This window comes from Vitis vinifera, chromosome 9 (genome assembly GCF_030704535.1).
Source record: "Vitis vinifera cultivar Pinot Noir 40024 chromosome 9, ASM3070453v1".
NCBI classification, from domain to species: Eukaryota; Viridiplantae; Streptophyta; class Magnoliopsida; order Vitales; family Vitaceae; genus Vitis; species Vitis vinifera.
In genome coordinates this window covers 12532432-12539949 of record NC_081813.1, presented here as the reverse complement: position 1 = coordinate 12539949, position 7518 = coordinate 12532432, and the positions used below count along the sequence as shown (strand labels likewise).

General features: G+C 34.2%; 1 pseudogene; it reads left to right on the top strand.

Annotated features, from left to right (window-relative positions):
• Window positions 1-892: 892 nt before the first annotated feature.
• On the top strand, window positions 893-2288 carry LOC100251761 (toMV susceptible protein tm-1(GCR26)-like; annotated as a pseudogene).
• The last annotated feature ends 5230 nt before the right edge of the window (window positions 2289-7518 follow it).

The window sequence follows — 7518 nt, the reverse complement described above, 5'->3', positions numbered from 1 at the left end:
TTGCACCAAAAACCATTTTTCCCAACTTTCTAACACATTTAAAGATTAAAAACCGGGTTGATTCACATCCAATCACTCCACACCCGGCTACATACCTCGGCCTCTTAGTAAAGTCTTAGTCTTCAAAGTCAAGTAGTCTGAATAGGAATAGCAAAGTCGAGTTAGGGGACACTTAGGAATTTTGTTCGGAATTGTCAACCTAGCTAAACACTCACAGAAAGGTTCCACAGGCTATATATATATATATGGGAAAACACAAGAAACATAAATAAGTATTGGGACCATATAGAGGAACCTTTTGAGTCTTCACCAAAAAGGCAAATCGTGCCATAAAAAAGGAAGACCTTTACTCTGCCGTAAGAGGTATCAGATATCATATGGGATTGATGCACCATTAAGAAGGGGAGGACGATCGGAATTTTCTCCCACGAGTTTCTCTCTCTATATTCTCCAACTCTTCTGGGCTCTCTTTCTCGGCCACCTGCATCTGCCCGCCATCCCTCTCCCTTTGTTTCCCTGACCACACCATCTCTCTCTGATCAGTCCTTTTCTCATTCAACTCCATTCTAATGCAATTCATGCTGTGTATTGAAAGATCCAAGTACCAATTTTCCCCTCATTGATTCATTCTGAAACCACCGTCTCTGTGGTACGGTGTCTATTTGATGCTTTTTATCTCTCTGTTTGTTTGTTCCAGACCTGTTTGATTGTTGGGAAATCTCTCTTTGCCTAACACCCATGTGATAAGAACTCAATTTTTCTATTTAGAATGCTTCCAGCCTGGATATCTAAAACGTTTCTTTGTATTGTAGGCAAAGAGTTTTAGCTGGTAATCCCAACACCCAAATGGTGGGACTCCCAGAAACTTGGGATTTGGTGAATTTGAATCCACAATGATGGCGCTCCCCGAGTTTTCCACATTGGAACTGCCGACACGAAGCTGGAGGAGATCCGATTCTTGGTCGAGTCTGTTCGATCCAATTTGAACAATATCTCTAACACTTATTCTACTACCAAGGTACAAGTGACAGTTGTTGATGTATCTAACCACCAAAACGAGATGGACAGTGGGGGATTTTATATTTATACCCAGAAAGGATATCCTCTCTTGCTATTTTGGGTCTATGGAACAAACACCTGGCCCACTGCCAGAGGACAGAGGCAAAGCTGTTGGCATAATGAGTAAAGCACTTGAACATTACCTTAAGGAAGCTCATGAGGATCATGTTCTTGCTGGAGCAATTGGTATTGGAGGAAGTGGAGGCACATCTATTATATCATCAGCTTTTAAATCTGTTCTCATTGGAATGCCTAAGATTATTGTATCAACTGTAGCTAGTGGTCAAACTGAACCTTATGTTGGCACCTCAGATTTAATATTATTTCCATTAGTAGTGGATGTATGTGGGATTAACAATGTAAGTAGGGTTGTTTTATCAAATGCTGGTGCTGCTTTTGCTGGAATGGTGATTGGAAGGCTCCAGGCGTCCAGAGATTCTTTAAGTAGTAATGAAAAGTTTACTGTTGGCGCAACCATGTTTGGAGTTACAACTCCATGTGTAAATGCTGCCAAAGAAAGATTGGTTAAAGACGGATATGAGACTCTGGTTTTTCATGCCACTGGACCAGGTGGAAGGGCTATGGAGGATCTTGTCAGAGGGGGATTTATACAGGGTGTTTTGGACATCACAACAACAGAGGTTGCGGATTATGTAGTTGGAGGTGTCATGGCTTGTGAGTGTTCCCGCTTTGACGCCATGATAGAGAAGAAGATTCCTTCAGTTGTGAGTGTGGGAGCATTGGATATGGTGAATTTTGGAGCCAAGACTACCATACCTTCTCATTTACTGAAAAGAAATATTCATGTACGTAATGAGCAGAAAGGTATCTCTGCTTTAGATGCACCAGGGAAGCCCTTTTATGATCCTGAGGCTACCGTTACTCTAATAAACGAACTACAGAAGCTAATTCAGACAAATGAAGATCGACAGGTAGAGGTGTATCCTTACCATATTAATGACCTCAAATTTGCGAAGACATTGGTTGATTCATTTCTGGAGATCAGAAAAAGGCATTCCGAAGATGTTTTTGTACCCAATCAAGACCTTCATGAAAATTCTATTTCTAAACCGAATTTGTTGGGCAACGAAACAACTTGTTACAGCCCAAGCGACTTTCCTGATGCGAGGCCAGGATTTGATCACTTACCATTCAAGACACGGGCTGTATCCTTGAGGAAATCTTCAAGTAAACCACGCATCAAGTCTTCCATCCACACGGCTCCATAGAGAGCAGGAACGCACAGATTTTGGAGGGCAGCAGGGGACTCCATTCGGTTGCCAAGGTAGGAGCACATAGCCGCCATTCATCCTTAAGCCTTGCAGACGCTCCATCCGCACCATCCATTAAGGAGTCTTGCAACCGCTTCATCCACACCATCCATTGAGGAGTCTTGCAGCCGCGCCATCAATTAAGAAGTCTTGCATCTGCACCATCCATTGAGAAGCCTTATAGTCTCATCACACAGAAAAATCTTGAAAAAGGTACGCTCCTCCACACTTACTTTCGAGAGTTCTATGGACACGTATGCTATTGATGACTATATCCATACTTGATGTGATTCTTGGGTGTTTAGATGTGTGCTTGATTTTCTTGGATAAAACAAATGTTATGTACTATATTTCTATACTAGCTTTGATGTTTTATGATAGCGCTTGAAAAATAGTTCAAGTACACACTTTGACTCTCTTTTATGATCATGATGGGATTTTTTGGCTTGATATGTTAATTCTGAAATCACCTTAGTCTACCTAGGTACCCTTAATCAACCAATTAATTGTCTCATTTCCCTCAACTTAGTCAGTAAAGACCTTTGTAGGGTTTAGAGTGGTGCTACCTTTTAGAGGTACCTTCCTAATAGGTAACCTAATCCGTGGACCTAGACTTAGGTTTTTCAAAGACACGTTTTTCCAAAAACTATGGAGTCACTTCTTTAGGGTTTTCTTTCTTGTTTTATTTTCCCTTTTAAAAATAAAATAAAATAAGTGGCAACTCCGACTTTTCCAAAACTAATTTTTCACCAATAAAAGTGAGTCTCGTCGATTGAGTGAGGGCGCACGTGAAAAATGCGGGTCCACAAGTAGTGTAATAAAAGAGATTCCTAAAATTAAAGATTCAATCATGTTTTATACGAGCATAAATTGAGTTATAAAACAATAATTATTTTGACATATATGAACATTTTGAAGTTTGTATTCTATGTCTAATTTATCTTTATTTGTATCGAAAGGTTCTTGTCCTGCTTTTTCATAATATTTAGTAAGGATTAATCCTTCTTGTATACAATTCATATTAGCTCCTGAATCTACTAATGTTTCCATTTTTACTTCAAAGTCTTCAACTATTACTCTTATATATGTATACCATCTTTGAAAATCTATTTTAGATATTGTATTTATAAATGTTTCTATGAGAGTTTGTTTATTGGGGATTATTGTTCCTAGATTTTGATTATCAGATGTTTCAGCAAAATTTTCTTGTTTATATTGTATTAAATTTCTTACTTGTTCATTTTGTTGTTTTATTTGTTATTTTTATTGTTTTAGTTGATTTATTTTCTTTTTTATTTCTTGTATTTCATCTTTCAAATCTTGAATAGTTATGATGTTTTGAGTCTTTTTGAATCTATTAAAAATTTCATCCATACAGTATTGTGTAGGTTAAATTTATTGAGTTTTATTTGGGGTTTCTGTGAGAATTAAATTTTTTAAGTTTTGTAATATTTTCTTTCTGTCTCCTGACACTTATTTTGTCTATGACATCAAAAAAATTTGTTTATCCACTTTTGAAGAAATTACATTTCTTGTTTTATTTTTATTTTTATTTATTTATGTTGAGTTATTGTTTTCTATTTTGTTTGTTTCTTCCTTTTCAAATTTTGATATTTTACCTATCTTAACTTTTTCACTATTTTCAATGTTTTGAATTATTTTGTCTATCAATTTGTTTGTTGATGTTGATGTTTCTCCTACCACACTTATATCCTTATTTTTTTCCTTTATTTGTTTTAGTTCACATGTCACGATTTTTTATTTTTTAACTTTTGTCACCACTTGTTTCACCTTTAATTATTTATTTTGATGTTTTCTCTACTTTTTCCTCCACCTCTCCCGGGGAAGAAAATAAAATTTGATTAAATTTTATTTCATTTGACTTTTCTTGGTTTGAACTTTGTTGATTTGACATTTTTTATTATGTGGAGAATTTTCTATTGTTTCTTTTGAGGTTAATGTTGTAATTCTTTCAAAAGGTTTCCTAAATTTGAAAAACTAGTAGAAAATGGGAATTGTCGTCCTAATTTGTTGCACATATTTTTCATATTGTTTTTATAAAGCATTTTGCAGTTCCAGCTGTAGCCCAACTCGCCTCTTCTTATCATGCAGTGGTCACATCTCGTCGGTTGCCTTCTCCATCCTCACAGGATGACAAGATGCACAAGACCGGGACTGCTCTGTAACACATAATAGTTTTCTGTTGTGTGTTTAAGCAGGAGAGAGAGAGGGGTGCTCTATGAGTTCATAAATGCTCCAATGTACACGAGTAGTCAGATTTTTCGGTGGTTTCTTGCATTGCTTTAATAAGAAGATGGTTTTAAGCTTGGCTATGGAGTTGGAATGCTCCTTTGTGTTGCACTGGAGCATTATTCCATAGCTGCACTTATTCTTTTAGCCAGATTCTCGACCGTTCGAAAGATCACTCATCCTTCAATGTTTTCTGTAATTCATATCAATGAATTGATTGTTTCTTGCTAAAAATTATGTCTAGGTTTACTTATTGATTCAAAAAAATAAAAAAAAAATAAAAATTCACTTCATCACCAGGCAGAGGCGAGTAAGCGAGAATCAAAGCTATCAAGAGTGTTCTTCAAATAAACAAAATTTTCAATACTTGTTTGACATAAAAGAAAAGAAAATTTCTTAGAAGTGCTTTTCGGGTTTAATATTTCTTATGACTTTTCGTTTATTTACATTTGATTACATAATATTAATATATGTTTGAAAGAATAGAGATTAATAAATTAATAACAAATTCACATTCGTGTATCTTTGATAACAGATAAATTAATAATAAATTTATATGCAAAATATTTTTTTTAATATTTTATAAAGAAAAAATTTGACAAAAAAAAGGTTTATCTTGATATTAATAAATTCATGTCATGTATTGTTGATAATAAATGAATTAATAGTAAATCATATTCATATTTATATAACTTTGATGATAAATAAATTAATTAATTATCTTTTATAATAAATAATTAGTAATAGATTCATTTTTATTATAATAATATTTATATTTATTTGATATTATAGGGAATAAAATTTGTTTAAGAGCTTCTTGAAGTATAAAATGTTTTACTAGGTGATTGTACTTTTACATATAGTTTTATTATATTATATATGTAATAGAAAATAAATTAAATTTGTCATTGGGGTTTGTAAGTGTAAAATGTTTTACAAGATGAACCTAATTTTAGGTGATATAAATATAAATATTGATAATAATTAAGCATTATTTTTATACTTTATTTTCCAAGATTTTAGTATGCCACAATCTAGCCATATCGGTATCCTGAGGGTGGGAAAATGATCAAAACGCCTCCAAATAAAATCATGCCAAGAGAGCCCACATGGTTGTGGTCCAATTGACTTTACTTTGACCCCTTCTCGTCATGCTAGGGTTTATTCATTCCCTAATCCTTCCTTTTCTTCTTTCATATAATGCTCATTCCCTCTTCGTAGATAGTAGCTATCATACCTAATTACACTGCCCCAAAATTCCCAGAACTACAAAGATGATCATTAAAATAGTTCGTTTTGTCATTCTTTATTTTCCCCTATGTTTGTTTGGTGGCTAAGAAATGGTGGGAATAGAGGGAAAAGAAACAAAAAGTTAGAATCTTATTCATTTGATTCAACTTTGGTAAGTGGAGGATACTAATTCTTCATTTCCCTTCACAATTTCTCAAAACTTAAATGGATTGTTATACCATTGTTTTCGCCCGCTTTTTCTCGTTATTAGTCCATGTGGCCTCTAAGGATGAGAATTGGTGAATTGAAGTTTAATGATCAAAATCTCTCACATTTTTTTGTGCCATTTTGTACATCACTTCTTCTCAATCATGTCAGTTCATCAAACCAATCATAATACCAAATCATATGTTGATGTTCTGACTATAATACGAAAGTGTACTTTTTCGATATCTATTAAAAAGGTTATACTAATAAGGTGGTATAACATACATATTTTTTTGTCTCATTGCTCATATTCTTATAACTTATGCCATTATTCAGCAATCTAGATTTTCTTTTATGAAGTACCGGCCCAATACCTTAACATTTTCTTATATTGATATATTAATTTAGACCACAAGGGTATACCTTCTAGGCATCGTTGTGAAAAAAATATTAAATATATGATGATGGACGACCCGTAAAGGAAAGCAAGATAAGTAGTTAGAAATGGAAGCACTTCAATCTGGATGCAAAATATTAATATTCTTCATAGAGATACTACTTTCTTCAAATACCCTATAATATAATAGATAACTAAAATTTATTTTACAATTTTATTTTTATTAAAAATTTGTCAAATATTCATGGTTCTTACTGTTGGGTGATGATGGAACAAATCTGCAGTAATTCAAAAGAGGAAACAAGAAAAATTCGAATGGAAATAAAAAGAGATTCGTTTGTTTAGAGATTTGCAAATTGCAATGTCCTAAAGAAAGAATTTTGACACACTGTTCTTGATAATTGCAACAATAAATGGTGTCTGTCTTTCAGGATACAACTCTAAAAAAACTGATATAAAGAGGACAATCTCCTATTTATATCCTTACAAACCAAGTGTTGTGTCCCCTCCAAAGGTTGTGTCTCCTTCATTACATATGTTTTTTGATTTTCTAACACTAAAAAATTTGAAATTTTGACTGTTATAACATTTGAAACTAAACTAGAAAATTGAAAAATTGTGAATGTTACAGGACTGGTCGACCGGTCGGGCACCCATTTGCTCTACCAGTAGTGACACTGGCCAATCGATTCTAATTTTGTCCAAGAAACGGTCGACCGGTCTGAGCTCCATTTGCTCTATCAGAAATGCCACTGTGCAGCCTGTTCTTATTTGAGTTTCAAGCTTCCAAAAATGAAGTTGTTGGACTTTTTAGTGCAAAAAGAATAGGCTCGAGGGCATGTGTTATCGGACCTAGGTCCTTACCCCTCTAAAAACTTTGGTGCCCTTCAGGGCCCAACCTTAGGTGCAGGTATAGCTCTTATAAGCTATTGAAACTTTCTATAAGTGTCCAATGTGGGATACTAGTTTCATTCCTTTATAAACTAGTCTTTAAAGTGAAAACTTTTAATGAGTTTTCAATGTGGGATACTTGTCCCACATTTGTTTCTCATTACACCATTAACACACAATTCATATTCTTTTCATTCACCAATTTTCCAACAC